Source organism: Ictalurus furcatus, chromosome 4 (assembly GCF_023375685.1).
Source record: "Ictalurus furcatus strain D&B chromosome 4, Billie_1.0, whole genome shotgun sequence".
NCBI classification, from domain to species: domain Eukaryota; kingdom Metazoa; phylum Chordata; class Actinopteri; order Siluriformes; family Ictaluridae; genus Ictalurus; species Ictalurus furcatus.
The window spans coordinates 14,727,984-14,740,672 of record NC_071258.1 but is presented as its reverse complement, the minus strand read 5'-3'; the positions used below and the strand labels follow the sequence as shown (position 1 = coordinate 14,740,672).

The window sequence follows — 12,689 nt, the reverse complement described above, 5'->3', positions numbered from 1 at the left end:
GGGAGGGAGGGGAGGGGGAGAGAGGGATAGGGGGAGGGGGGAGGGAGGGGAGAGGGATAGGAGGGAGGAGGGAGGGAGGGGAGGGAGGGGAGAGAGAGATGGAGAGGGGGGAGAGGGGGAGGGAGAGGGAGAGGGAGGGGGTAGAGAGAGATGGAGAGGGGGAGAGGGAGGGAGGACGAGAGAGATGGAGAGGGATGGAGAGGGGGAGAGGGGGTAGAGAGGGATGGAGAGGGGGAGAGGGGGAGGGAGAGGGAGAGAGAGATGGGGAGGAGAGGGAGGGAGGAGAGGGGAGGGAGAGGGAGGGGGAAGAGAGCGATGGAGGGGGGAGAGAGGGAGAGGAGGGAGGAGGGAGGGGCGAGAGAGATGGAGAGGGGAGAGGGGAAGGAAGAGGGTAGAGAGAGATGGAGAGGGGGAGGGAGGAGGGAGGAGGAGAGGGGGGAGGGAAGGGAGGGAGAGGGGGGACAGAGGGAGAGATGGAAGGGGGAGGGAGGGGAAGGGAGGGAGGAAGAGAGAGATGGAGAGGGATGGAGAGGGGGAAAGGGGGTGGAGAGGTATGGAGAGGGGGAAAGGGGGTAGAGAGGGATGGAGAGGGGGAGAGGGGGAGGGGGAGGGAGAGGGAGGGGGAGAGAGAGATGGGGGAGAGAGAGGGAGGGGAGGGAAGGGAGGGAATGGAGGGAGAGGGGGGAGAGTGAGGGAGGGGAGAGCGGGAGGGAGAGGGAGGAAGAGAGAGATGGAGAGGGATGGAGAGGGGGAAAGGGGGTAGAGCGGGATGGAGAGGGGGGAGAGGGGGAGGGAGAGGGAGAGAGAGATGGAGAGGGGGAGGGAGTGGGGAGAGGGGGAGGGAGGGGGGAGAGAGAGATGAGAGGAGAGAGAGGGAGGGAGGGAGGGAGAGGGAGAGAGAGATGGAGAGGGGGAGGGAGTGGGGAGAGGGGGAGGGAGGGGGGAGAGAGAGATGAGAGGAGAGAGAGGGAGGGAGGGAGGGAGGGGGGAGAGAGAGATGAAGAGGGATGGAGAAGGGGGAGAGGGAGCGAGGAGAGATAGAGGGAGAGGGGAGAGGGGGAAGGAGAGGGGGGGAGAGGGGGAAGGAGAGGGAGGGGGGAGAGAGAGATGGAGAGGGGGGAGGGAGAGAGAGATGGAGAGGGGGAGGGGAGGGAGGGAGGGAGGGCGAGAAAGATGGAGAGGGGGAGGGGAGGGAGGGGGAGAGAGATGAAGAGGAGGAGGGGAGGAGGGAGAAGGGGAGGGAGAGGGAGGGGAGAGGGAGGGGAGAGGGGAGGGAGGGGGGAGAGGGAGAGATGGAGGGGGAGGGGGAGAGAGAGATGGAGGGGGAGAGGGGGAGGGAGAGATGAAGGGGGGGAGAGGAGGGAGGGGGGAGACAGAGATGGAGAGGGGGGAGAGGGGGAGGGAGAGGGAGAGAGAGATGGAGAGACATGGAGAGGGGGGAGAGGGAGCGAGGAGAGATAGAGGGAGAGGGGGAGAGGGGGAAGGAGAGGGAGCGAGGAGAGATAGAGGGAGAGGGGGGAGGGAGGGAGAGAGAGATGGAGAGGGGGAAGGAGAGGGAGGGGGAGAGAGAGATGGAGAGGGGGGAGGGAGGGAGAGAGGGATGGAGAGGGGGAGGGAGAGGGAGGGGGGAGAGAGATGGAGACGGGGAGGGGGGAGAGGAGGGAGGGAGCGGGGAGAGAAGAAATGGAGAGGGGGGAGAGGGGGAGGGAGAGGGAGGGGGAGAGAGAGATGGAGAGGGGAGAGAGAGGGGGGAGAGAGGGAGAGAGGGAGGGGGGGAGAGGGAGAGGGGGGAAGGAGGTGGGGAGAGAGGGGAAGGGAGAGAGGGAGGGGGGGTATTTTAGTTATCAAACACTGTCTGACAATGAGTGGAGGTGCACTCCTAAACGCACACACGCACACACGCACGCACGCACGCACACACACACACACACACACACACACACAGACCTTATACTCTGAAAGCAAGCATTAGTTTAAATTCATTGATATGGTGGCAGGCCAAAACAATTTATTAAAAGCATGAACATTTGAATAATTATTAGTGACATTAGACTACATTTAGCTGATAGGACACTGAATGGTGATGCATGGTGGCCCATTCAGAGGTAGTTTATAACATTGCAATGTGTTAGTGTCGTTAACAAATAACTGGCTATTGCAAACATTACATGGAGCATAATGTTAGCTGGTTTCACGGCTACAATGCCAGCTGCCTCAAACAAATATAATATAGGACCGTCTTTCAGGTGCTTCGCCAAATTCCAGGTGCTCCCCCGCTTTGTTTGAAGTGAACGATAGCATCGGTTGCACACCGGAAACCGATACTAGCTTTCCTCTCTTTTCCTCTCAACGAGTCGGGGCAGAACTAAATTTGTTAAGCTAAGCTAACCTTCTGTAGTTTTCCCCTTGTGCTTGTAGGCGTTCTTCTTCTTCTTCACCATTTGTGGACTGACTAAAACACTTGCGCTTATTTGCTGCCCCATCAGGTCCGGAAGAATCGCAACCTCGATACTTTCGTTACACATGGTACCACCGGTACTGCAGAAAAACAAGTACCATCACATTTTAAGAATGTTGGTACTGACTTGGTACCGAAGTATCGGTTCTCGTGACAGCCCTACAGCTGACAGAGTATATGCAATCCAGAACATTCCCAAGCCCCTGACGAAGAAACAGGTTCTATCTCGCCTAGGTATGTGTTCGTATCGCAGAACTTTCATTCTAAACTATACCATTCTAGAAGCACCACTCAGAGATGGCATATGCGACAGGTTGGACAGCTCATTCTCAGGTAAGTTGGATTGAGTCGCTGCAGAGCTTCCCCCATGTGTATGTGCAGTAGCAGCAGCCAAGAACACTGTGGTGGCATCCAGAGACCTGGTAGGTTACTCGGAATTGACCCTTCTGGTACCATATGAAGTGTCATTACTCATGCTTGAACAAAAGATCTCCCACCTGTTCACCCAACGGTGGCTGCACCATAACACTATACTACTAGACATGCCGAATGTCACTATAAAACGATGTACTATCCTTAAACCTGCTACTCTTCCTCCAACAGAGGGAGACGGGGAACCACATGATTGTGTTGTACTGACTAATGAACTCTGCTCCCCTAGAGTCGACCTGAAGGATGTTCCATTGGAAAACCCAGATTTTATCCTTTTTGTGGATAGGTCTGCGTCACATGGCCCAGAGACAGGTAAAAATTTGAGTGGGCTATGCAGTAGTGACCACACACGAGACGGACGTGTCAAGTCAAGTCTCCCCTCAAACCTTTCAACACAAGCAGATGAACTATATGCCCTCATAGAGGCATGTAAACATGCTGAGGGACAGTCAGTAAATATCTACACAGACAGTAGATATGCCTTTGGGGTAGTACATGATTTTGGAACAATTTGTAGACACATGAACTTCCTGACAAGTTCAGGAACACACATAGCCCACCACAAACTAGTCTCTGAGCTGCTGGACGCAGTCCTACTCCCCAAAACTATTACAGTATGCAAATGTGATGCACACACTAACAAATTAGACCCTGTTTTCCTAGGAAACGCTTGAGCGGACAGTGCAACAAAGCAAGCAGCTGCATCTATGGTCCCAAAACGCAAAAGAAAATAATTACTCCTTCTTTACAGCTTTCAGACCTCCAAGCACGGTCTACACGGACGAGGAAAAGGCTGTGTGGCGCAAAGCAGGCTGCACAGTTGTTGACTGAGTTTGGCGATGCCCCCAGGGCTGTCCTTGTCTTCAAAAGGGGGCTGCAATAAGGACATCAATAGCTGCAATAAAGCATTGGTTTCTCTAATTACTCTAAAATAAATAAATAAATAATTTATTTATGAAGTTTGCATAAATGTGGATTGAGGTTTGAAGGTAGAGAAGGCCATGTTCCTACATCCAAACAGGACTCAGACGCGGTAGTGATAATGATAATCTCCACTGATAATGGCACACCTTTTATGAGCCATGCCCTTAAGTAGGTGGGTGAATATTTGAGTATTGACTTAAAGCAGCACTGTGCATATCATCCAGCTAGTGGTGGGGTGGTAGAGAGAGAAAATGGGACACTAAAAAACAGACTGAGCAAATGCAGTTCTTAAACAGGCTTAGGATGGGCTTAGCCCCTTTGGGATACTGTTTGGGAGACCTCCACACACAGGAATTGGACCTGTGACAGCTCCTCTTCCCGAAGTTGCAGCATGTGATGATGCAATGTTAAATTACTGTGCAACCCTGTCCTCTGCTCTGAACTCTATACACAAGCAGGTAAAGGCAGCGCTTCAAGCTCCAGCCATTGGTCCGCTGCATAATTTGAAGCCCGGAGAGTGGATTGTGATCAAGGACTTCCGCAGGACCAGGTGGAACAAGCCACGGTGGTCTGGGCCATTCCAGATTCTCTTTGTTACTCATTCAGTAGTGAAAGTCAACCAGAGAGCCACATGGGTGCATGCAAGCCACTGCAGGAGGGTGCCAGAGCTGAGCACTGAGCTGGAGAAGAAAATACTTTGACAGGAGGCCTAGAAAATTATTCTCTATCAAGAGGCCTCTACGAGGACCGATGCTCACGAGCGACGATCTGCATATACATACTCACACACGACACACTGCACTCAAACACGCATTTGGAGAAAATGTTGACGACACGGAAAGCTGTACTCTTAGGAGGACTGAACTTCATTAGTGCTTACTTTATAGCCGCGTGACCAGGACAGAGGTTAGACGATGTGACTTTGCTACCTCACCTCTTATGCCCCAAAGCTCCCTGACCACAGACTACTGTTGCAGACTAGACACAAATCATTAGATGTCGACCTGCACATCCACTCAGACATACAAACCTATTCTAAATCGTGCATCCTTCTCCTGGTATAGGTGGTATCTGTTAGTAAGCCCTGTCATACAAATAAACTCACAAATCACTGGGACCGTTCCCGAAAACACTGGGGGTCCTGGGGTAGACCCTTAAGCTGGAAAGATAAACCAAAGAGTGATAAAGTTCCCTTTCAAAGGGAACTTCGACATTGCACTTCGCATAACAGTATGGGAATGCCCTTGCGTGCGTGACCGGTATCTGAAGCTCATGCCTCTACTTATAGGCCTGCCATGATCAGGTGACATATATATGAGGTTATATTATCTTCAGCGAGACTGCATGTCTGTTGTTTGTGTGACAAAAGAAGCTTCATTTCTACTCTTATTTTCTCAAAATCTCTAAACTTTTCTATCCCTTTTTAAAAAAAGAAAAAAAAGAAAAGAGAAAGAAAGAATGAGCAAGAAAGAATTCAGAAAGTGTGTTACTCCTTGCTCCCGTTACATCATGGGAGGAGATGGACACGCTTTCGGTGTGAAGTGTTTGAGCGTAGAGCATGCGACAGCAGCCCTCGCGGGGTCTGGCTGTCAGCATTGTGAACATTTCACAATTAGGCAGCTCCGCTCTCGGCTCGCTCTCTTCTCGTCTGAAGGGAGTTGGGTTTCAGAGCCTCGTGGATCTGGGCGTTCTCGTATGGATTTGGAAGAGGAGGAACCGGAGCCAAGCGCTGCTCTATCTCTTGCACTGTCTTCCGGGTCCGGCTCTCCGCCTGACTCTGGAGCTCACGTCGCGACTCCTCCTTCCCCTATGGAAAGCCAAAACACCCTCGCTGACTCCGAGGAGTCGGTAGAGGGTGCCATTGCACCAAAAACCGACAGCAGCTCTCAAGCATATAAGGAGCTGCTTGAGGTGATTACTAGGGCAGTTGAAAGTTGAAAAAAACTGGCCTGGGGAAGAGGAAGTGGCGCCGTAGCAGGCTGGATGAGCGCTTCCTCTCCAGTGAAAATAAATATAAATCTCCCTCACACCGCAGAAAACTCCCCTATTTTCCAGAAGTGCATGCATGATGAGATATCATGCTTCTGGAGAAAACCATACACTAACCGTGTTTATAACTCCGCGACGTCTGATTACTCAGCCGTCATGGATAGTGAGCAGCACAGCTATGTAGCGATGCCGAAGGTGGAGGAGGCGCTTGCGAGCCACCCCTCTCCATCAACAGCAGGTAATTTAGGGAGGCCAACTTTACCTTCTAAGCCATGTAAGGCCACCTCGGTGTTGGTGGGCAAAGCCTATGCGGCAGCGGGTCTTGCTTGTGGGTCACTGCATACAATGGCAGTGTTGCAGCCCTACCAAGCAGACCTGCTGAGTGAGCTTGATACTGGGGAGGGAATTGGGCCCGAGGCAGTGGCAGAGCTGCACCGTGCCACAGATTTATCTCTACAGGCAACCAAACAAACGGCCGGTCATATCGGCCGTTCAATGGGTAGCCTGGTTGTGGCGGAGAGGCACCTATGGCTCAACCTCTCAGGGATGGGGGACAAAGATAAGGTCTCCTTGCTGGACGCCCCTGTTAAACCTTCCGGCCTGTTTGGCGGCGCGGTTAATGCCATCGCCGACAGGATTCGCGAGGCAAAACAGCAAACGGCGGCGTTCAGCCAGTTCCTTGCCTGTCGTGTTGAGTTCGCCCGGGCATCCATGAGTGGAGCCTGGGCCAGTGCTAGTGCGGGGGAGGCACAGAAGGTGAGTGTGGTGGCCCGCCTCCCCCCGCAGAGAGCCAGGGGGACCAGGCGGCCACAGCCACAGCCTGCTAAGAAGCCTGATTTAAGAATGATCATAAAAGCAAAGCAGGCAAGGAAGGAATGGTCCTGATGGGCCATGGAGGGACGTATCAGGGGACATGAGGTTGTTAGGGCAGATAGCCCCCAGTGCTATGTAGGGCCTGCCCTGGCCAAGGCCATCCCACGTTTCCAGCCTTTTTGGGTCAGCGAGCTGTCACAGGGCGACGGAAATCTGAGGCTTTCCCTCCAACAAAATGTGGAAAAGCTAACATCACTGAAAGACCATATGGCAGCGTGGAAACTACTCTCAAATGTGTCTCCATGGGTTCTGTCTACCATAGAAAAGGGTTACCGGATCCAGTTCAGAGCTCGACCCCCCCAGTTCAGAGGTGTGCTCACCACAGTTGTCAGCACAGAGCAGAGCCCAATGTTAGCGCAGGAAGTAAGTTCCCTTTTGGACAAAGGGGCCATAGAACATATACCCCGTTCCCTAAGGGAGGGAGGTTTTAAAGCCGTTATTTCCTGGTCCACAAAAAAGATGGGAGTATGCGACCAATTTTAGATCTGCATCATCTGAACCATACTCTTCGGACATACAGGTTCAAGACGCTGATGCTCAAACTTATCGTGCCACAGATTCAGTCTGAGGACTGGTTTGTGACGATAAATCTGAAAGACGCATATTTCCACATAGGAATATCGCCCAGTCACAGGAAATTCCTGAGGTTTGCGTTTGGAGACAACGCATACCAATTTCGGGTTCTTCCCTTTGGGCTAGCTTTATCCCCTTGCACCTTCACAAAGTGCATGGATGCTGCTCTGGCTCCCTTGCGACTCCAGGGCATCTGTGTACTAAACTACCTGGATGACTGGTTAATTCTAGCACGATCCAGGGAACTGGCGGTTCAACATTGAGATGTTGTTCTCGCCCACATGAGGAGCTTGGGGCTCAGGTTGAACCTCAAGAAAAGTATGCTTTCTCCAGTGCAGAGGACAACTTTTCTAGGAGTTATATGGGATTCTACTATGATGAGGATGTTTCTATCTCCAACACGCATAGGATCGATCCTATCAAATTTGAGATAAAGCTAGGTCTGGGCATCCCCTCCAGTCTCTATGAGAGACTGTTGGGCCTTATGGCAGCAGCAGCCAACGTCATACCATTGGGCCTATTGCACATGATACCGTTTCAGTGGTGGCTGAAAAGTCAGGGGTTTCATCCGAGGATGAAAGCCGAGGATGAAACCTCTGAGAGTAATCAGTGCCACACGGTGATGCCTATGTGCTCTGAGTATTTGGAGGTGTCCACAGTTTCTAGCCTCGGGTCACACTCTAGGGGCGTTTCCCTATCGCAAGATGGTAATGACAGACGCGTGCCTCATGGGCTGGGATGCAGTCTTAGATGGCTGTCCAGCTCACGGTCTTTGGAGCGGCCCTCATCTGGAGTGGCATATAAATCGCCTAGAGATGCGGGCCGTATTCCTAGCACTGAAATTCTTTCTTCCTCAGTTGTGAGGTCACCATGTGCTAGTTGTGTCAGACAACACAGCGGTGGTCTCATATATCAACCACCAGGGAGGGTTACATTCACGCCCCCTGTTCAGGCAGGCACGACTAATCTTTCTCTTGGCAGAGGTAAAGTTCTTGTCAGTGAGTGCAATGTACATTCCAGGCAGCCGGAATGTAGGGGCAGACATCTTGTCGAGGTAGGGGCTGAGGCCCGGGGGTTGGAGGCTCCATCCACAGGTGGTGGAGTCCATATGGTGGAGGTTCAGACAAGCGGAAGTGGATGTGTTTGCCTCCGAGGAGACTGCCCGCTTTGGTTCGCCCTCACTCCTCCCGCACCATTGGAGCTGGATGCCATGGTGCACACGTGGCCGAGGTCATGGCTATATGCTTTCCCCCCAATCGCTCTGCTCCTACAAGTTCTAGCGAGAGTTCGCCAAGACCGTTTACATCTGCTGCTCGTAGCACCTTATTGGCCAGCTTGAATATGGTTCTCGGAGATAATTTCCCTGCTCGAGGGTACTCCTTGGGGGATTCCCATCCGCAGGGATCTACTGTCTCAAGCCGGAGGGCTGATTTATCACCCTCGGCCAGAACTATGGAAACTGTGGGTCTGGCCCATGAGGGGCACCAGCTCATAGATTCTGGTCTCACAACCAAGGTTGTAGAGACCATGTTAAACGCTAGAGCACCATCCACAAGGAAATTGAATGCGCTCAAGTTGTGGATTTTTGTCTTGTGGTGTGAGGAATGTCAGCTAGACCCAGTGAACTGCGCAATAACTACAGTCCTGGAGTTCTTACAAGAATGTTTCTCAGCAGGGTTGGGTCCTTCTACAATCAGGGTTTACATGGCCGCTGTTTTGGCCAGCCAAGTCAATGTTGATAGAGTCTCTGTGGGGCAACATCCTCTAACTTCGAGGTTCATGCGTGGTGTCAGGCGGCTGAGGCCCATCAGCAGGCCGCGCATACCTTCCTGGGACCTTTCTGTGGTCTTGGAGGTCTGTCAGGGGCCCCATTTGAACTCTTAAAGTCAGCCTCTGAGAAGCTTCTGACTGTAAAGGTAGCTCTTCTGCCTGCCCTGACACCTCTCAAGCGAGTGGGAGATCTACAAGCTCTCTCTGTTGCCCCTTCCTGCCTTGACTTTACCCCTGGATTAGCCAAGGCCTTCCTGCATCCTAGGCCGGATTATATTCCTAAGGTGCCTACATCGGCTGCCCACTCTGTGGTATTGCAGGCTTTCTGCCCTCCTCCGTTCCTCACACCGGAACAAGAAAAGATGCACCTTCTGTGTCCAGTAAGAGCTCTCTGTACTTACATCCACCGTTCCGGCCAGTGGCGTAAGTCGGAGCAGCTGCTGGTCTGCTTTGGTGTCGACAGTAGAGGTGATGCTGTGTCAAAGCAATGCATCTCTAATTGGATAGTGGAAGCAATCTCTATGGCTTACGAGGTGCGTGGTCTCACCACGCCTCTGGGCATAAGGGCTCATTCCACTAGGGCGGTCGCCTCCTCGAAGGCTTTGTCCAAAAGGGTACAGCCTGGATATTCATTCCACCCTGGGCTCGAGTGTCTTGCAGTGACCCTCGGGCTTGGGTCTTTTGGAACAGGCCGTACCCTCGGTATGACAGAGTGGGTATTCTCATTCCCATACTGTTATGCTAAGCGCAACGTCTAAGTTCCCTTTGAAAGGGAATGTCTGGGTTACGCATGTAACCCTGTTCCCTGAGAAGGGAATGAGACATTGAGTAGCTTTGTCATACCAGGGCAGGCCTGTGAATTGCGTGTTCGCTTCAGGTAATAGAGGCTGGCGGCGTGGTTCACAGGTGCCATATATATATCATGCGATGCGCTTAATTGCCACGTCACCTGATCATGGCAGGCCTATAAGTAGAGGCATGATTTTACACAAGTTTCAGATACCGGTCACCTGCGCAAGGGGGCTCCTATACTGTTATGCTAAGCGCAACGTCTCGTTCCCTTCTCAGGGAACAGGGTTACATGCATAACCCAGACGTTTACTGGGTGGAAGACTTAATGATCAATCACACCAATCACATCGTTGCAGCAGAAAGAGTTCATGACGCAAACACTTTTACAAAAATTTAGTATTTATCTGAGCGTGGTGACGGGACTAAGTGCCTAAGGCGACGTGATTTCTATAGGTCCCACATAAGCCTGCGAAGTTTTTTAGTAGACTATTGCTGCAGATTGGACAACAATTAGTAGTTAAAAGCCCGTATGCCAAGATATTAGCCGCCACTGTAAACAGTTCTGTATCACCTTTGGTCATAAGAATCATTGCCAATAGTGCTACCCACACAACGTCACACGGCCCCACATCACACAGACACATAATGGTTATTCTATCATTGAATACATGCGGTCTGCGATACGTAACCCTCCGCAGACTATCGTGATGTGGTTTGATTGGCTGAACTCAGTACTCGGGGGATGGGGCTCATGGATATTAACCATCTGTCTAACAATAGGTGCAATGATTCTTCTAGTTTTGCTCATTTTGCCTTGTATTGTTTCTCTTATTCGGAGCAGTCTCTCATGCTCGTTGAAATCACTAATGACCAAACGCTGATGTTGACAAAGACTTAGTACGATCCCTATGTTTACCAACCTGACTTGTATCCTAAACCTGACTGGGTATCAGATCCTCCCAGCGACACTGACAATGACAACCCATTGACATCCATATTTTATATCCGCAAAAACAGCCTTAGCGCCTTCATTATGTCTGTATTATGATGAATTCAGTTGAACCGTGAAAGGTTTCTGAAGTTCTGATGTACTCACAGCATAGTAATTTCGCTGTTAATTTTAGTTATCATATTTTGTAATTCGCCTTGTGCCCGACGCTCCCTGGGATAGGCTCCAGGTTCCCCGTGATCCTGAAAAGGAGTAAGCGGTAGAAGATGGATGGATGGATGGATATTTTGTAATTATAAAATGGGGGAAATTATTCATTTTTACTTTGTAATAGTTTTGTTCTTGTTCTGTTTCATTCTCATCAGAGGATAACACCTAAGAAGGCCATGTCATGTCACTTAGATCAGTACAGAATGTTTATCTGCTATACAGAGACACAAACATGTTCTTCTGTTCAAGGTTCGTCTGCACATCTTCTAAGACCCTGAAACAAAGCCTGTTTGAACTGCCTCAAACTGCTACTTATCGGAACACTGAACTGTGGCATGCTCTGCGTTTCATATATATATATATCTATATATATATAGTAGTGGTTCAGCACAAGTGCTTCAGAGCGCTCTCATTATTCTATCCTGTATTAACCATCTTTCTGTAATAAACCCTTTTTACCTTCAGAGGACAAGTCTGCGAGTGTTGTCTAATTTCCACGATAATTTGGCGTCTCCTGGTTGGGCTACGTCTTTTCACGAATAGGAATCATCAAGAATTTAGAATTAGAATTTTATGAAGTCATTGTGTATTGCTGTCTGTATGGAAGGGAGTGAATCAAATAAGAAATGTGTGTATTACATTGAGAGAAGTATTACATGGAGCGATTTCTTATAAGAAGTTCCAGGAACTTCGCCTTTGCGACAGCATTATTGGTGTTTCTTAGATCACAGCTTCAAAACTAAGATATATACCGACACACACACACACACACACACACACACACACACACATATATATATATATATATATATCAGAGAGAGAGAGAGGTAATAATAGTAAAGATATTTGCTAACGGAAAGAACAATAAATAAGTAAAGACAGTACTTATTAGGAGCCGTAGTATTTTTGCGGCAGGTTATTATCAAGTATCATGCCCCATTGACTCATTCCATCATATCAGTGGTACATGATATATTTGGCAAATTTAACGCACAAGTAAATTTTACTGAGATAAAAAAAATATTTAAAAAAAAGAAGGGAAGAGAAAACTGTAAGCCCTACCAAATTGCTGTATAACCACGCATTCTTTGGGGGGGTTGTGTCCCCCCCAATGTTGAGGAAATACCAATTTGTCCCCCCCAATATACAGTACAAAATATTTTCTATATGTCCCCCTTTAATGAACCCTGCCAACAGATCTGTCTTTGCTCCATCTGTTCTATTTATTTATGTCTATCCCTTTTTAATATATTTCCGTTTGTTAAGGAAAATCGGTGTGTTCACCCCCTCCAATTGTATGCTTGGTTACGCCCATACTCAACGCAAGTTCATTGATATATTTTAGCAGCTCAGTCTGTAAGAAATGGAGACAACAGCCAAGCATAGAAAAGTGCAGCAGAGCATACAAGCTTTTTTCAGACAGTAAGCAACTAGATACCTAAATAGTAGGTAACCTTAGCTTAGTGTAGAAGGCATCATTCCTTGGCCTGGTTTGTTCTTAAGAACGTCAATTAACTTTTCATATTTGCACACCCACGAAGTAGGTTAGGCTAACGTCAGTTCCAGTTTTTGACCATTAACGTTACATTCACTTGCATATCCTCCTGGTGAGTTCGTTGTGAACCCTCATGTTGTGACAGACTGTTATAAATGCGAGTGAAAGTGAGGAAAGTTGCACAGCATTTCGTTTCTTTACACTAAATTTGGGCTAAGGACAAC

The 12,689-nt window shown here is 49.7% G+C and overlaps 1 protein-coding gene across 1 annotated transcript in view; it reads right to left on the bottom strand.

The window, feature by feature from the left end:
* Positions 1 to 11,450, bottom strand: part of LOC128606753 (hydrocephalus-inducing protein homolog) — a 76,250-nt gene extending 64,800 nt beyond the window's left edge. Inside the window, exon 1 of the mRNA XM_053623134.1 lies at positions 11,430 to 11,450. The gene's annotated coding sequence lies outside the window, so the exon portion shown is untranslated. The remainder of the gene's footprint in view (positions 1 to 11,429) is intronic.
* Between the last annotated feature and the right edge of the window lie 1,239 nt (positions 11,451 to 12,689).